This window comes from Centrocercus urophasianus, unplaced genomic scaffold (genome assembly GCF_019232065.1).
Source record: "Centrocercus urophasianus isolate 14NV4802_14NV808 unplaced genomic scaffold, USGS_Curo_1.0 seq_10, whole genome shotgun sequence".
Classification (NCBI taxonomy): domain Eukaryota; kingdom Metazoa; phylum Chordata; class Aves; order Galliformes; family Phasianidae; genus Centrocercus; species Centrocercus urophasianus.
This window is the reverse complement of record NW_024884142.1, coordinates 100,920,039-100,938,161: the sequence shown is the minus strand read 5'-3', so window position 1 is coordinate 100,938,161 and position 18,123 is coordinate 100,920,039.

Here is an 18,123-nt window from a genome sequence, read left to right as displayed (position 1 = left end):
ATACTATGATGTTCTCCTGTGTTACTTTTTAAATTTCTACATGGAAACTCAAGCTCAAACTGCAACTTCTTGAGGCTTCTATGTTTGTGCGGTTCAAAATATTTAAGCTGTTGTTTTTACTCCAGAGAAGATGGAGCAGAGCTTGTGGTGACAGTGAGGCAGCTCTGAAGCATTAGTTTGTAATGCTGTATGACTGTTAGCTTGCTCACTCAGATGCCATGCTTGCATGTTCTTTACCTTCTATGTGACTTCTCCAGAGAGAAGCAGCCTGAAGTCAGTAGCCAGAGGATTTAAGAGTAGCGCATTTCTATTGTCTGAGAACTCAATCAAGACCTGCTTCTTGACCAACCAGCTGCAAAATACTTACAGTGCATAGAGAAGAGGCATGGCAGTCTGTCTTAAGACAGCAAGACTGTTTCCAAGAGTCCATTCTTGTATAAAATAATGAAAAGGCTATCTACCAAGCACTGTATACTCACGTGTATTTTGGTTCACTGGGCAAACATTATAGTCAGAGCTAAAGTTCCTTTAGCTTTTTTCTATGAGTCATAGACTCATAGAATCCCCAAGGTTGGAAGAGACCTTTGAGGTCATCCAGTCCAACTGTCCACCTGTCACCAGCAGCTCTCATTGTCCCTCAGCACAACATCTAAACATTCCTTGAACACCTCCAGGGTCGACGACTCCGCCACCTCCCTGAGCAGCCCATTCCAGCGCCTGACCGCTCTTTCAGGGAAGCAGTATTTCCCGACATCCAACTTGAATCTCCCCTGGCACAACTTGAGGCTACATATATAGGTCTCATGTTCCTGGCACGTATTTTTTCACTCTCAGGTTGTTGTGTGGTTTTGTTTGTTTATTTGTTTTCTACCCAGGAACATAGGCAAAAAATAGTAAAAATGTCTGGTTTTCTATTCTTTATTCTTTCGTATTTTGCACCAGGAAGAAAGAGTATGTTCTAGCAGATGTGGGGGGTTTTGTGTGCATCATTTAACATGCACTTAGGAAAGTGCTTTGTCCCTACATTAAGTGTTTAATTAAGCTGTTTGCCAATATCAGTATGTTTGTACAATAGATGCCTTTGGCACCCAATTTAACACATAAGCATTCTCATCTTCTTTCCAGTAATATTCTTCAGTCTGATAGGTAGCGTTAAATTTGGCTTTTGAATAGAAGGTGAAAAGATAAAACTCTAATTGGAGCTTTTTTATTTGCAATTACTTATTGACATGTGAATGATAGAACAAAACAAGCCGTTTCTCTCATGACCTCTCCCTTCTCCATTTCTTCTTCCTTCCCAGAAAATCTATACTGTAAGACAAAAGGGCAAAATACCTGGCTTGGGAAATTGTGCAAGTGACAAAACCTGGCACACGCATACATGCACAAACTTCTGACATGGACCAGTGCTGGAAAAGGAAGACCTAAGAAATATAACTCTTTAAAAAGGTCGCTATATTGCTATAGACTCATGTTTTAAAATTGCTCAGAAGAATTCGAGGACCTTCAAGGTGACAGACTAAAGTTCGGTCCTCACTTCAGCTGATACTTGTTTATACAAGGTAAGCAAGTCAGGGAAGCCAATTGGAAGGACCCAACCAAACACAGTCAACAGTCCCACAGTTCTGAGACATGGCTGTTCAAACCCCCTGCACTAAATTAGGAAAGCTGTTTTCCTGCAGCTCTGGACTATGTTGTTACCAATAAGATAGTATCTTTCACCTATCTTAATAAAAATCCCCATCCCAAACCAGAATCCACTTTGCTGAAGGTGTGGGGTTCAAATGAATTATCTTCTATCTGTTTCAATGAAAGATTAAGAAATGGTTCTCTAAACTGTCAAAGACTTCTTCCGATGGAAGCAGGCAGTGATGAGAGTGCAGGGAGAAAGGTGTGGAAGCTGGCACATGTGCAATTACAACCAGGAGCCAAGAATGGAACCGAAGAGTGAATCATTGACCCTGCAGTTGTGACACAGGGCTGTTATATAAATCAGACAAAATTCCCAGCTGTTCTTTCATTGCTTTATACTGTTGCCATATTCCAGTCTAAATATTTCACTATGTGTGAAATCTTGGCCAAGTCTAAATCTAAATTCCAGAAAAACACTGTGTTGAAGCTCATTGTGGTAATAGTTCTGAGTGTTTTGAAGTGTTTAACTCTTCTCATGAGTGATTCTTTTGTGCACAGGTTATTCTTGGTCTAATTTTTCAGCCAACAACTCGTTTCAGTCAGACATTCACAAAGCCAGGAAGTGTTTCAGCACAACTCACCATTTTTAATTACAGAGAAAGGCACGACCCTCAGTTAGTCCACAGGTAGAAGAGGAGGTCAGAATTGTCTGTCAGCAGGTTGTTGCTGATTGCATGAAGGTTTCTACCTCAGCAACAAAGCTGCATGGCCTGAGCCACACCTTTGTGTCACACGAGCAGAGGCATCTTCTGCACCCACTTTAATGTGGTCGGTACAGGTTCATAACATGCAGCAGTGTATCTAGGGGTACTGAAGGAACTCGTGACATTTACTATTTCTCTCCATGCTTTGAGCTGCTGTAAAATAGTGTAGAACTTCTCTGTAAGATAATACTGTGTTTCAGTCTCAGCAGCAATTTCGCATGATCAGTATAATTAGATTAAGGTTGATTACTGTGTAATGGGTCAAGGGCTCTGAAGATCGCTCTGACCGGAGTTCTGTCATTTTCCTTGTGAGCTGAAAATAAATCCTAAGCATGAATGCTATCTGTGACTTCAACATTTTAAATTTCAAGTAGGGTGCTTTTCTTCTCGTAGGATGTGTTCCTGTCAGCAAGAACTTGTCTGTCTGGGGGAGAGAACCTGTTTTTCTCTGCCATAGAATGGGTAGTCAGAATTCCAGCAGAAAGAGGCATTCAGTAAGAATTGCCTCTTAGAATTCAGGACCTGAAAAGTCACAGGTCCCAAATCCAGTGGAAGCAAGATGATACTGTTCCAGCAAATTCAAACTATTTTGCTGCTTTTAATGAAAAATTAAAATGAAAATCCTGAGATTATGTAAAAACAGTGATACAAATTATTCATGGCATCATTTCTCCACTGTGATTGATGATTTGACTCAGTTTTGGAAGGAATTTTTTTTGCTGAAGATCAGCATAGAGTTCAACAGTCTCTGGATATAGCACAGTGTGTATACATAATATGTATTTATACACACAAAGATACACAAAACAGCAATTTGTCACGTTCTGATGATTAAGAAATTTTGACTGCCTAGTTTAGCGTACTGCAAAGCTGTAGATAGCCTTATAACCTTCACCTTATAACCTTAAGGTCTGAACGTAACACTTTAGAACACTTTAACATCTTGTCCAGACTACAGTTTTTGCCTGAAGTATCAAACTAAACTGTTGTGCTTGAGTTCTGTAGGACTGTGCCTTGTCAGGTCAGGTCCCTGTCTCCTGTTTAGTATATTCCAGAATTCTTTTAATGGTGAAAATGTATTGTGGGGTTTTTTTTTCCACTCTGGTGGGGAAAAGGACACACTTCTGTATTGCTCTTCTCTGATACTTGTATGATGCACATGAGCGCGTCTTGTGTGTTGTCTAAGTTCCTTCTGTGTAAGGGATTGATGTAGTTTGAAGTTAATTTCCAGCCTGGTTTAGGTAGCCAGCAGTTTGTCACAGCTGAGCGCCAAATAGCCTCCACTTCCTAAAAAGTTCCCAAACAATGGCAATTCCATGGGGTGGCTTTGAACCGTGTGTGAGTTGGTTTAGAGGACCAGCCTAAAGCTACTCTCAGCTACAATTCTTGAACTTATTGTATGGTACTCTCAGCATCTACTGATTTCATTCTATTGTACTGAATATGTAACAAATACAGCTTTCATTTTGGTCAGAGTCTGAGCTGTGAATCTTACTGACAACACAGTAATATTTAAACTCCCTCAAAGCTGAGGGATATGACCCTATTTTTTACTTTTTTCCTAGCTATGAACCTTATTCTCATTAATGCCTTAAGAGAAGATATATTGATCCAAGTTGATCGAACTCTCACTCTCTCCTAAGTTCAGTTATAAAGAATGTGTTAATACATTGCCAGCTGCCAGGGCATTTTTCTTGCAGGATAATAGCAGGAAAAGCTCAGAGAACGCGATCACCACAAGTCTTTAACAATAATAATTATAAAAATAATTTTTAAAAATGGAAAAAGTGTAGCCTTAGGAGTCATGTGGATTTTTGGGTAATATCGTGTCTGCTTTTGAGACTGAGAAACATTCTGTACAAGTCCCAGCTCTGTAACATCTTCAGCCAACTGTCACACAAGCTAAGCAGAATGACTTCCTTTACATCAATTGTCATTTCCTCTTCAGTTCCTTACACTTAGGAAAGGTGCACTTTAATTTCTTTTCAGAGCCTCCCTAAGGAAAAGGCTACTCAATATTAGGAGCACTGAAGTGTTACCTAAGAATAGAAGGAGAGTGAAATTTCACAGTAAATCTGAATGCTGCCCAGCCTTGAAGTTACCTTGTCTGCATAGTGTGAAGAATCTTAGAGGCAGTGGTTAAGGACCATTGGCTGATTTGTCTTGAGCCATTTAGCCTTACTGCAGGGCTTGGCTCTCAAGAAGGCATTTAGCACCACACAGACAGAAGTGCTGGTCCTGGGGGCTGTGGGAAGAACTGAAGCACAGTTTGCATTTCTGATTCTTATTATTCGCATGTTGTCCCCAAGATCTGTGGCCAATCACATCATACTGTTGATCCAAAAAACCAAACAAAGACAATGAGTTAGAGATCTTTACAGTAACACTCTCTGCTTTATACTTCTGAAACAGAAAAATTGAGAGATACTTCAGAAATACTTCAGTGGAGATACAGATGGAAGTGTTTTGTACACAGTCTGCGCTTTTTACTCTGTTTTCAGATGTGTAGAACTTCTGATTTACTAATCTAATTTGTACAGTCCTTCCAATATCTGACTTGTAACAAGTTCTATAAGATAAAACCAGTGTTCCTCATTCAGCTTATTGTAGTATTAATGTTAGGCCTCTGAATTTGCAAGCTGGGAAGCTGCATTGCTATTCTGCACTGGCAAAGTTTACTCATGAGAGCAGATCATATCTCTCTCTCCAATACAAATAAGGGCAATTGAGAAAAAAATTACTTGATTCTGGCATCCTTGGAAAAAAAATGTCACCACAAACAGCACGGTGAATAATAACAATGTGCTGTCATGTTGCTATTTCACTGTTGCCCAATATCCCTTTCATTTTCTGCTAAGGTGTCACCTAATGAGGCTTATACTAGAAGAACAGGGGAGATATGAGGCTGCCATACATGGCTAGGAGCTGCTGAGTAATGCTTCAATGAATGTACTGACATTAAAGCAGTGCTGGAAGATGTAGTGGAGCCTTTCACAGCTTGCAAAGCAGACGAAATGACAGTAGCACAAGCAGAGTCGCTCGTGTTCCGAGTTGGAGGATAGACTGCGTGCTGAATTCCAGTGCATCCATGGTTTTCATTAAGCTTTGTGTAAATTTTCATAGCTGGGTTTTGTGAAGGTCCCATAAGTTGTCTATTAAGTAGTTTAGATTTGTGGGCTGTATATTCAGGATATGGGATTTTTTTAATCGTGCTTCAGTAGTGAAACATCAAAAAACAGTTTGGAAACTGTGCTCCTATGGAATGTTCTCTGTCAAATGGTTCTGTCTGTAGCTGTAGGTTACAGTATTCTATCATGGGTTGTTTCATAGTAGGACTGAAAGCTGAGACCTATACTGTGATTATGTAGGGCTTTTTTTACCCAATGCTTGTCTTATTCATGCTTCTTTAGGCTTATAAAACTTCGGTAGTATGACAAGTGTATAAATCTACTGTACATAATCATTGCTTTTACAAAGGAGTGGGCAAGCAGGGTATTCAGATTTTGTAGAAAATAAAGACAAGAAAGTAAGTTGAATGCATGAATCTGTGGTTTTGTGCAAGTGTAACAGCACAAATCGGGCAGTGTGAAGTTCTAGATGTGTAAGCTTTTTGCTGTAGCCTTCTCTTGTTTCTACTCACAGTTGCACTTTCTTAAGAGCACAAGACTGAAAGTCGCCCTCCTTTTGAGCTGAGGAGATCAGAGGTCTGCTGCTAGTTTTTGTTTTCCATTGCATGTAGGAAGAAAAGCTCACTGGACAGTCTTTGGGACCGTTATTCCCAATAGGAAGAGGCTTTGACTGTATTAAGACCACGTTTATAACTCATTCCTTCCATTCCCCCCAGGGGTGCTCAAGCTGTTTTCTTAGCTGGGTCCTAATACTGGAGTACTCTCACATGCAAGGTTACTCCGAGCTCAGTATCCGTTCTTAAGACATTAACAATGATTTGGCTGTAGTAGCTGGCGCTCTGCAAGGTTTTACGGTCTGCTGCTGTTTTGCATATTACCATTATGGGTTGGCAAGCAGGGCTTTGAGACTCATGGGGTGAAGCTAATCCCTGCTTTTGCACTCTAGCAGAAATCTTGGCAGGACTTTAGGCTATGAAGAGAGATGGATGGAGGAGAAGGGTTGGGGGGAGGCTGGAAACAGCACTTGAGACTCTGCTGGGAGTCTTAATACTGGCAATTTGTGTTCAGTGTGATAAAGTGGAAAAAGTGCTTGTTTAGGAAGGCTGACAGGGGAACAGAAAGGTAAAGTTTGCTGCTACAGATCAGAACTCCTTCCTGACGCTTTGGCTTGGCTTACTATTTTAGAGCAAACAAAGCAACATTGCTTTGTAATGCCAGAGAAGTAATAGAGCGCTTCCTGTACTTAAAATTCAATTCTACATTCCCTGCAGAAATGCACATGGTTTTCTGTGAAACAAATACAGTTCAACATGTTTGGTATTAATATTATCGGCTTCTTGCTGTTTGCATGTGTTTTTGTGCCAGAATAATTTTATACGAGAAAAATATGTCTCGAAAGCTTTCATACAGATGAAAAGCAATACTTTTCACTTGGAAAAGGCCTCCAAAAGGCCTCATGGGGTGTTCTGTGCTGTATCCCAATCTGTAACATGACAGTGGTTCAGACTGAACTTCCCAAACTGTTTAGCTCCTTGCCATACACCCAGTAAGCCCTTTTGGTGGGAGAGTTTTCGTTTGTAAATCCAGGATGCCAAAGGAGATCTTTGATGGGAAAGAGAAGTATTTTGAGTGGCAGAATGTGAAGGTGAATCTATGTGAAATGATGGGACGCTGACTGAGTCACTAAGCAATAGGTGCTATTTACTCCTGAAGGTAATAGTGGTATACTTATTTATCTATTTATTTATTTACTTTTGACAGGCTTTTGATTCATTCACCACTGAATACATAGAATCATAGAATCATAGAATCACCAAGGTTGGAAAAGACCTAAAAGATCATCCACTCCAACCGTTCACCTCTTACCAACAGCTCCCACTAAACCATGTCCCTCAACACAGCATCCAGTCTTTCCTTGAACACCCCCAGGCTCGGTGACTCCACCACCTCCCTGGGCATCCATTCCAGTGCCTGACCACCCTTTCTGAAAAGTAATACTTCCTAACATCCAGCCTGAATGTCCCCTGCCGTAGCTTGAAGCCATTCCCCCTGCTCCTATCACTGATGACACGAGAGAAGAGGCCGACCCCCAGCTCACTACAACCTCCCTTCAGGAAGTTACAGAGAGCAATGAGGTCTCCCCTGAGCCTCCTCTTCTCCAGGCTGAACATTCCCAGCTCCTTCAGCCTCTCCTCATCAGCCCTGTGTTCCAGACACCTCACCAGCTTTGTTGCCCTCCTTTGAACACGTTCCAGTGCCTCAATATCTTTCTTGCAGTGAGGGGCCCCAAACTGGACACAGTACTTGAGGTGCGGCCTCACTAGTGCTGAATATAGCGGAAGTATACATCACAAGTGAGTAGGTTTGGCACTTGGAAGTTGGGACAGGGAGCTCAAAAAGATAAGGTAATACGTTGTGACAAGATGGGTGATGTTTTGATAGGTTAGGAGCACGTTACTCCAGATATGCAGAGTAAAACTGACTCTAACCAGAATCCTTTGCAGTCACCACTTTTGCATGCCTGATTAGGGAGAGGAAAAAAAAATATAAAGCCTTTACTCATGTCTAACCCATATGTCATTAAGATGTGTGTTGTGTAACAAGTCAAAAAAGATAAATGCTAACAAGCCAAGGTCTCAACTTAGGTCAGGATGTTTGGGTGTCAGGCTCTTGGTATCTGAATCTAAGGAGCCCCACAAGCACAAAAGATAGCAGGGCTCTAATCACGACGGTAGATCTCATAAGGAAACCAGATGGTTTTATGAAAAGGCAAGGCGTGTGGGAAGGCACCTGGAAGACTGAGGAGTAATATATCCCTGTGAGGCATCAGCACCAAAGTTAGCAGCGCCTCGCTGTGCTGTCAAACAACTACTTTCTAAAAGAAACACACATGCAACATATCTCGCCCGTTACTGCAAACTAAGATTTGCATCATGAAAATGCAGACCATTGCAGTAAGCAGTAACTAAACTTAGTTCAAACAATTGGTTCCATTCCCTTATGAAGGCACACCCTGTAATTGCTGCTTCTCTTGATTTCAAAATCAGCTGCATCTCACTAAGGTTTATATAGATGATGTTTTCAGAATTTCTTGTGTGCTTTTACCAAAAGGATGCATCTCTTGTATGTTTTCCAGTGTCAAAAAATTGATTGCAGCATGCTTTTTTCTAATTACAATCTTGCCTATTTCTGGCCTCCTTCTTACCTGACCGTATCTCTGATATTTCTTTTTTTCTTCTCATTCTAATCCTTTGGAGAAAAGCGTTTTTTTATTTCTCTTTATTGCAAACCATTGTCATTATTTTTGTTTATAATTGGCCAAATTTTTTCTGACTGTTTAACTGGCATTTGAGGATGCTTATTAATTCCAAAGCTGTTTTTAATGTACTTTTTTTTCTCTCATCTTAGGTCTTACACTTCTCGGCATGGCAAACGTTGCAAGTGGGGGAAAAATGATTCTTCTAAATATTCCTTGTGTTTCTCTAATGGTGTCTATACACAGTTATTTGGCAAGGTAATTATAGCTTGAGTACATATTAGGGAGCTGTGTTTCAATTAGTCTGCTCAGATAGGAGTAGAAATTTAGCTGGAGCAGTGTAGGCTATGCAACATAGCAGGGGCTCTCGGCAGATCAATCCACAGTCACTGTGGCTGTGCTGCTAATGCTATAACCAGTCTATTGGTTTCCAGCTGGACGGAATTCTTGAGCTGCAGGCACACTTAGGGTTTGCAGGCAGCTGTATGTATGCGTGGGGTGAGGTGAGCCTCAGCATCAGCAGGCCATAGTGCAAGGCGTACGGAAACTGTAAAGGCATTTTCTCAGAATTTTGAAATTGCAGAGGTTTCAGTTTGAGCATCTTGGCTGCACTAATGGTCCTACAAGTATCATCTTCAATACAACATTGTCCCACATGCACATCAACAATGCACATCTAGGTATAGGCAAAATTACAGACAGGTTTGGGGGCAAAAAGGTTTGCTTGCATGCAGGTAGCTTAGCAGAAATACTGTGAATGTGTGCCACTTCCTGGACCTTCGTTTCCAGTTTACCTTACGAATGAGCTACTCTTCTGCACGTAAAAGAATCTCCTCCAGAGGGCACCATTGGTTCAAGCACGATATACAAGGCGCAGTTTCATCTATTTTTTCTCCTTTGTAGTCTATTGACACGAAAGCTTAAAAGCCTCCTAAATGATTTTCAAATCCAGTTAAAACGCTATAGAAGGTAAAGGATCTTCGGTTCTATAATTTTAGTATAAAGTAAAACTGGATATTTAATGTCTACAGCCAGCATGTTAACTTTCACTTAAAATAGGACCATAATAAATGAAAAAGGTTTGTTTATTCAGGAACTTACTTGGTTTACCTGTTTCATTGCCCTTCTTATTTCTTCTGCAGCTACTATTTGTGTGCATGTGTCAAATTTGCACGAATAAAATCAACTGTCACTGTACATCGCAGCATGGATTTCCTGCTGTTATGGACCACGATACGTAAGTTGAGCAGATTCATTCTAAGAGTGACAAATGTGATAATTCTCAGGAGATTCCATCTCCAATTCACAGAGAGCTTCCTGTCTGCTATCTTCCCAGTCTCCCAAACCCACAATAATTAAATGAACTGCAGTTTATCTCTAAACCCGTACGCTACTAAATTTCTCTTATGCCTTCTGGAGGAACAGCTGGATTTCTCTATTACTGTATTGTTATTAAGCACTGGGCTAATTATTAGCTCTTCAAAGAGAAGGCATATAAATATGATGATATGAGAAAGCAAGCCAAGGAAAAAATGGCAGTAAGAAAAAGTCACATTTAACCCCCATTTTTACTTTTGTATGATTGTCTTGCTGCAAGAGGATTTAGTGGATAGGACTGAACTACATCCTGGGCCCTGGAGTGAGAAATTCCTTCGAAGAACCAAGCCTTGTATTCCTCACAAAAAGGATTAGCAGTCTCTGAATGCCTGACTAATTTCTTAAACACGCTTCACTCTGCTATAAAGAGAACTACAGCAGTTCTAATACTCCACTGCGATTTGCTTCCGCTTAACTGTATCAGGGAAGACAGAGGCAGCAAAAGAAAGAACTAGATGGAGCAAAAGATCTGAGACCAGAGCAGGGGTGAAGTCAAGTCAGCTCGAATCATTTGCAAAAGTGTACATCCACTGAGTGTAAAAGGATCAGCTCTGAAATGTGTATCAAAAAAAAAAAAGCCTCACAAGCTGGAGGCACGTCAGTCATTTTTAATGGAAGCTATGGATAAATTGGATAAAGTATCAAGGTAATAATTCCTGTGTCAGAGGTTACTTGTATGCTATTTGCACTATTAGTGCTTGTGCCCTCTGCCACAGCTTCTGCTGTTCTGCCAGCTGCCGCCTGCTCCACGCTGCTCACGCACCACCTGGGGATGGAGGCTTCAGCTCCAGCAGAGATCTCATCAGAGTCAGAAGACCTCTTGATATTTGGAGATAATGATTATTATTAGTGCCAACACCCCTTCTGGGGGGACCGTCGCACTAAGCTATAGCACAAAATTGGCCATCCCCATTTGTTAATTAATTTTGTTTGTAAAATACTCTTCTGAGGGAGAGGGAATAAATGTTACCATTAAGGACTTAAATAGGCTTTCAGATGAAATACCATAACCAGCTGCAGGTCAGCAACAAACCATTCTTTGTTAAGGTGTTTTCCTTTTACAGAGATACAGACTTAACAAGCTGAATAATCTCATCCTTTTAAGGTAGACTGTTAAGGTGGACTACATCTGTGATCAAAAATACCCTACAGCTGAGAACAGCAGAAAAGAACAAGCAATAGTTCTTTCCAACCAGCCATCCTTTTTAGTATAAAGTGTTCTGAAAAGAACTGTGAGAAGGGCTACAAATCCTCCTGCTCGTGGTTCATATCTTACACCTTTTTACCTGCTATTAACATTGTAATCTTCAGCAAAAATAAACCCTGTCTGGCCCACACAACAGCGCGTACATTGAAAGTATAACCTTACCCAGGTTATTAAAAAATCAATCAATCAAACAAACAAAAAATCTTGATATTTGCTAATACTATAAGCATTGCAAAATCAGTAGTGGGTGAAATTGCCTTACAATAACACCCCCCCTCTGCTCCCAAAAAGCTGTCAGCTTAACACAAGCCTCAAATCCTGAAATTACAAGGAGAAATTACTTTTTGGCCTAACCGTCCTCTGACCTTTAAGCCACCAGCACACCATGCTATGGCCTTAACTCAGATAACCTCAGGCATTTTGTTCTTGTTTAAATATCCTTAAGAACCCTGGTATTACATAACCAACTTACAAAATATAAGGAGAGTTCTGTAGGTATATCAGGCACCGCAAGAAGAATCTTCCTAGGGAAGATGGAAAAATACTTAGACCTTGGAAAGGAATATGCAGGAATCAACTGTTGACACAGTGGTTCAGAAAAGTGTGAACAAAATAAGCAAATACGTCACCGTAGGTTAGCAGAAGAAAACCAGCTCCCATAGAAACTACCTGGATACAATTTCTAAAACTAAATGGGTAAAAAATGTCAGAAGATATGTGACAGGGGAATAGCTATGAAGTTCGGTTGTTTTTCACCTATGGCAGTGGTCGTGCTGTTGTTAACTGCTTCTGCTTAACATCATTTTTCCCTTCAGTATAACGGTGTAACGGCAGATACTGCACTGATTGCACACATAATAGGACCCTTGGATTTCCCTCTCAGGACTAGTCATAGTTCATAGAAAATAACTATATACCACTAGTAGGCATAATACAAGACAAGATATGAATGTGCCATTAATTGTGTGCGACCAAAAAACAGCCCCAGCACTGACTGTGATTCACTAAACCTACTCTGAATTTACGATCTCGATTTTTGAGGTGCCTTTACAAACCTTTGTGGCATAACATTTTCCAGACTTGGACAGAAATAGGTAAGAATTCCAATTTTGTATTCATCTTCAATTAAATGGAGTTCACAATTAAACTGGTGACACAGTGAACTGAACCGTCTGGATGCAAGGCAAACAAAGGGTCCTTGCAGCTAACAGTGGCCTCTAAAAAGGTGTGAATGAGCAGGCTGCTCCCAGTGCAAGAATGAGCAGGCTGTTCCCACCCTTGCAAGAAGCTTTATCAGGAATGCTACCTAGTAATTTTATTACCTTTTTTATTATTGTTTTCCAGCAGTATTTTTCTTGACACTTTATTTGCCTTTTAAAAGTAGTGATGTAAAAGAAAAGAGTAACTTGTGTTTTCTTGATCCACAAGCACCTTGACAGATTTTTCCAAAGTCAAAATAGGTCTTTCTTAAAAGCTTTTAATTGTTTCATAAGTAGTTCATACAGAGAAAAGCTGTTATCAGAGGTAAATAATTTTACATATACCCAGGGGTAAAATCAGATATGAAAATGAATAGACAATCCTGAGGAAAGAGCTGAAAGAAGAGATTTGGACAGAGTATTATTCTACTAACAATTACATTCTTAGCATTATGTATTTTCTATTCTTATGTGCATAACTAAGTCTGAAAGCAAATGAATCAAGCACAAAGTACTCCATCCAATTCATTATTTACTGACCTTGGGAAGATCCTGCACACCAGTTTCAGCTGATGAGGAATGCCTCTCTAATGAGACATGCTAACACGAAAGGTGACCCAGGGCTCTGCATGAGATGGAGCTAATAACTTCTGCTGAGCTGATAAATATGGGTTTCACGCCAGCATTGCCCAAGCTAGTGGGGTCAAGTGACACTGTGGCTGCAAAAATATGGATGAAAGAAAGGAGGCACCAGCAAGAGTCCAAGGCAAAGGGTGGGGAGGCAATTACCAGAAACGTGGTGCTGGATGAAGCAAAGTAAACGATGTCATAATAAAATGAAACTGAGGTAAATGGATTTTGAAGAGGTAAATAAGTCTTTCACAGGGGATACAAAACCCCTTCTGTTTTGTTAAGCTGAATGGTGAGAGTGCTCTGTATGGAAGGAAAGCACTAGAGAAGCAAATCAGCGCGATGTTTCTGTGCATTAGGGATGTAAAATGGCGTAGTGCTGCTGATATAATTATGTTGTCTTGCTTTTCTAGCTACCTATCTGCACGCACTAGCGGTAATTGCTAACAATTATGAGACTGGGCTGCACTTTGCTGCTTCTCAGAGGGGATGCAGAGCATGCCCTATAATTCATCTTCCTGACCCAGTTCAGAAGAAACCCCGCTTGCACTGGCAGGAACTTCTTTGACAGAAGGCATATCAGCAAGAGCCTTTGCTCTGTCTCACTCCACTGGCCACAACAGAAGTTAGAACCAAAGCCATTGTCTTGATAGCTGCTGTTGTTGCCATCATGCTTCAGGCTTACTTTAAAAAAAAAAAAAGTATTTTCTGTGTGTAGTAAACAGCAAAGGGAAGAACGTAGATGACACTAGTAGACGTTCTTGTAGTTGGACAAAAGTCTAAATGTTCACAGATAAAGGTTTTATTGGCTGAACAACAGAAAGACCTGAATTAACGTAATTCTAACTTCAACTGAATTTTAAGGTAATTTTTGTCGTACATTCCTAGCTGTCTAAGCCTACTGAAATACCTACGAACGGTAATGCAATTTTAAAATCCAGAGATGTGTTGCTGTCAGACCAGCTGACTTGCCACAGTAACATCCTTCCTGCCAGTCCAACCAAATGAACAGGAACAAAAAGTCCTAAGTGCCTCTCTCTTCGGATGAACAACAATATGAAATATAATGCTTCCACCAACCCCTCTGCAGTTTAAATACCAACGTAGCTTAAGTAAATTGATAGTTAAAAGGATAAAACAAAGAGTCCAGCATGCCGCTCAGTGAATTAAAGCTGACATTAAATCTGGCTCTAAATTTGCAGTTCTCTCCCTGACAACCTATGGCATTAAGTTCTCTTGATTTTCTTTAAATGCAGTGCATTTAAAAAATTCTAATTGTAATTCAGTAGGAAATTATGGATTCAGTATCCACGTGACTAAAAGAGAATGAGATTGATCTGGATGTGTTACCTACAAATGTCTGGAAATGGTAAATATCATTTTTTTGCAATTAGCATTCTGCCCCATGGAAAGTCTTAGGCATCCATATTGAGGCTGATGCAGAGGACTGTTCTTATTGCAGATACTCTTACAAAATCTTCTCTGACTGCCATTTTGATACCTACTTCTTGCCAGCTGGTACAGTTAGACAAAGCTGTAAAATGTCTGTTCTAAAACAAATAAATAAAATGGACAACAGTCATTCTCCTCAAGCCCCTCCTGTTTTATTCTTCAGTTTTCACTCAAAATACCATCATTCTGAGGTGACTTTACAGTTCTTATTTGGAAAGTTCCCTTAGCGTTGACAGGAATTTTGGTCACTCAAAGATACAAAATCTTGAACTGTTCTGGAATTTCCACTTCATTTTTCATGCCACAGAAGGACTTCCCCTTCTTTCCACTCCTGTGAAAGCAACTTAGTCTGGTGTAGTTTCTGGGATCTTTGGGAATTCCTAGCCATACTTTGGGAATCCCTAGCCAGACTCAACCCTCTGTGCCCTTACTCTTTATGGTGTTGTCCCACCTGTTCCAGTAGCCTTGCTTTGATAGGGTAACAGATTTCTCTGAGCACAAGGCTAAGAAGCAGCTAGGTGAATGTCCTCACTATCTTCCAACGTCCAATGGCCACAGTCCTACTAAATCGGCCCCAGCATCCACATTTGCTTCCTTTTGCACACTTGCTTCCTCAGATTAAGGCTTCTGTATTGCCTTAATCTGAAGTTTTGTGAGGTCAGGCAAAGGTGTAGCAACCTGGCAGTGCAGATCCATAGGGGAAAGCAGCAGTGAGAGCTCTCTGCCACCTCCTTCCTTTGCTTATGCACAAGAGGAAGAGAAAACCACTGTCTCTTGCTTCAGCTGAAGATGAGTAGGCTGTTTACATTCTTCTCAAAAAGCAATCCCCTCCCTTAGTTCAATGGGGCAGGACCCATCAGAAATCTTTTGACAAAATCTGATAAGGTAAACGAGGCAGTGAGCAGATAGTTAGGCTATCATGCAGTCTGCTGCAGACTTGAGGCCTCACTTTGTGTTCCTGATCCTCTTTCATTTTTCAACAGCACCCATAGTAACTTAAGCTAAAAAAAATCAACACATCGTGAAACAACACTGCAGAACTTGCAGAACTGGGGTCGACACACAGATATTTTTGTGATTTCAGTGTCCTCAGTGTAGAATCTTTGATGTGGTGCCAGAGGAGATGCAGTATAAATGGGACAGGGATACTTTACCTGTACAAGAACAAACAGTACCCTTCAAGCATAGAGGTTAATCTCTAGATCTGTTCTTTCAAATGTAGTGGGCTGCACACACATTTAAATACTGGTGGGTCTGTTTCAGAGGATGGAGTTGCAGAAACACAAGATTATTCTCTCTGTGTATGTAGACATATTGTTAAAAATATGAATGTTTACAGTTCCAAAATATAAAATAATAGCACATTACTCCTGGAAAGATTCAATCAATTTAACTACGGTAATTTAATATTTTTACCTTTTATTCTCTCAAAGTCAAATAATCATTTAAACTATCTTACCAGATCTATTGTGGCCAACATATATTTTACTTTCCAAGGAGAAGATTGAGATGAAATTTCCAACTCAGTCACAGTTAGTTAAGGAGGGCTGTACACGTCCCAGTTAAAGCGGAAAGCTTGGAGCCTAGTCTTTAGGAGGTGTACAGAGTTGACAGGATAAGCAAAGATGGGTTCAACCTTCAGGTGGCCTACTGGCTTGCTGAGGGAGTGGTACCAGCCTGAGTTATACCTCTCTCAGTGGTTGAGGTCCATCCTGGGGACAGGGGCAGTGCAGGGAGGCAGTTTTCAGTCAGCTCACATTTCAAGACATAAGCAGCCACCAACTTCCAGGCTTCTCTATTTCTGGGTCAGATAACCCAAGCTGCCAACTTCCTCAGTCGGCACTGAACTATAATAACAAAATTCCTGGATTTATGACTTCATGTTATTGTCATCAAACTTGCTTGTATGTGTCCCCGGATAAACAGAGGTAAAGCAATACAGACTGAAATACAAGCTGCAGATAACAGGGATGCTGAGTAGCCCATGGAAGTGGAGCCATGACTTCTAAGAATTTCCTAGATTAATACTGCTGAAGATCCTGATAGCTGGGCTAAAGCAGAAGCTGTCCATACTCAGTTTGGGATCAGAAAACAAGAGAAAAAATTAACTTGAAGTGAGGCCTATAGAAGAAAAGGCTTCAGCAAACATTTTCCTGTCCGATGACAAATAGTCTCCCCTTTCTCAGATGGCTGCCTTTTAAATAACCAGGTTGCATCACAGCATCTGAACAGAAGGAAATAACTGAGCTTGTCCAGGAGAGCTGCAAATGGGTCAGGCCTGGCTACACCAGTTTGTACAATCAGCATTCCTAACATCCACAGGCATCCTGCTGGTACCCAACAGCTAGGAATGCAGGCAATGAACAATGAATGAACTGAGGAGCTGCTCATCCAGTTTCTTGTAGCTATTACTACACGGTGAATAGCTCCCCAGCCAGCAATTCATTGTGATTGCAGCGCATACCTGAAAAAGAGGTGAATACTCTCATGCTTAGCTTGACAAAACGTAAGCTACAGAAACGATAAAGCCGTTGTAATTAAGGGACAAAGTTTTGTGGGAAAATACTGCTGGTAGGTGGATGGTTGGACCGGATGGTTTCGGTGGTCTTTTCCAACCACGGTGATCCTATGATTCCATGGTTCTAAGTTAAACGTTCCAAAAGCGTTTAACCAAACCATTATCTCAGCGTTGTGCAAACTCAGTATAAAACCTTGCTCAGGAATTCAGGAACCAGCTGGTGTTATTAACATATGACTGCCATATTGGCTACCAACTCCTTCTACCAGTCGCTAATTTATAGCAACTGCTCTAACCGAAGTCATTATTGACTAATTAGAGCCCACAAGAAACAAACCGATGAGCCAGGGAAGTTCCATAGCATTGCACGCACAAGTGCACACTGCAGGCTGCCGCCAGAGACTGGGGACGTAGCAGTTGGCTATTCAGCCTTTTACAGAAACGCTTTTGTGGCTCTTTTGAAGGGCTGGTAGTTCGCTGGCATTCGTTCCACCCATGGATCACCAGGTCCTCGTTCCGATCCAAGCCTGCGGATGTTCCCTTGCTCGTTCTTTGTTTCACGCCGGGACCGCGGTCCTCCGCCGCACCGTTTTGCGCTCCGCGATGCCCGCGCGTAAAGCCGAGGCCGCTCGGCGGAGCGCTGCGGCTTCGTTTGGTGCGGCGCGGCGCGGCCGTAACGCGCTTTGTCAGCAGCGCCCACCGCGTACGCAGCGGCCGCGGCCCCGCGCGCTCCCGAGGAGTGCGGCGGCGGGGCGGCAGCAGGCGGCGCAGGACAATGGCTCGGTGCCGCCTTCGCTCGCCGCCGCTCCCCGCGCTCTCCCTTCTGCATCCCCAGGCGGCGCGGCCGCGTCCGGGCTTCACCTCCTCACACCTCTCCTGAGGAAGCGCTTCATCCCCCATTTTTTCTCCGCGAAGGCATTTTTTCGCGATTCCCCACCTTCTTTCTTCCCCCCCCCCCCC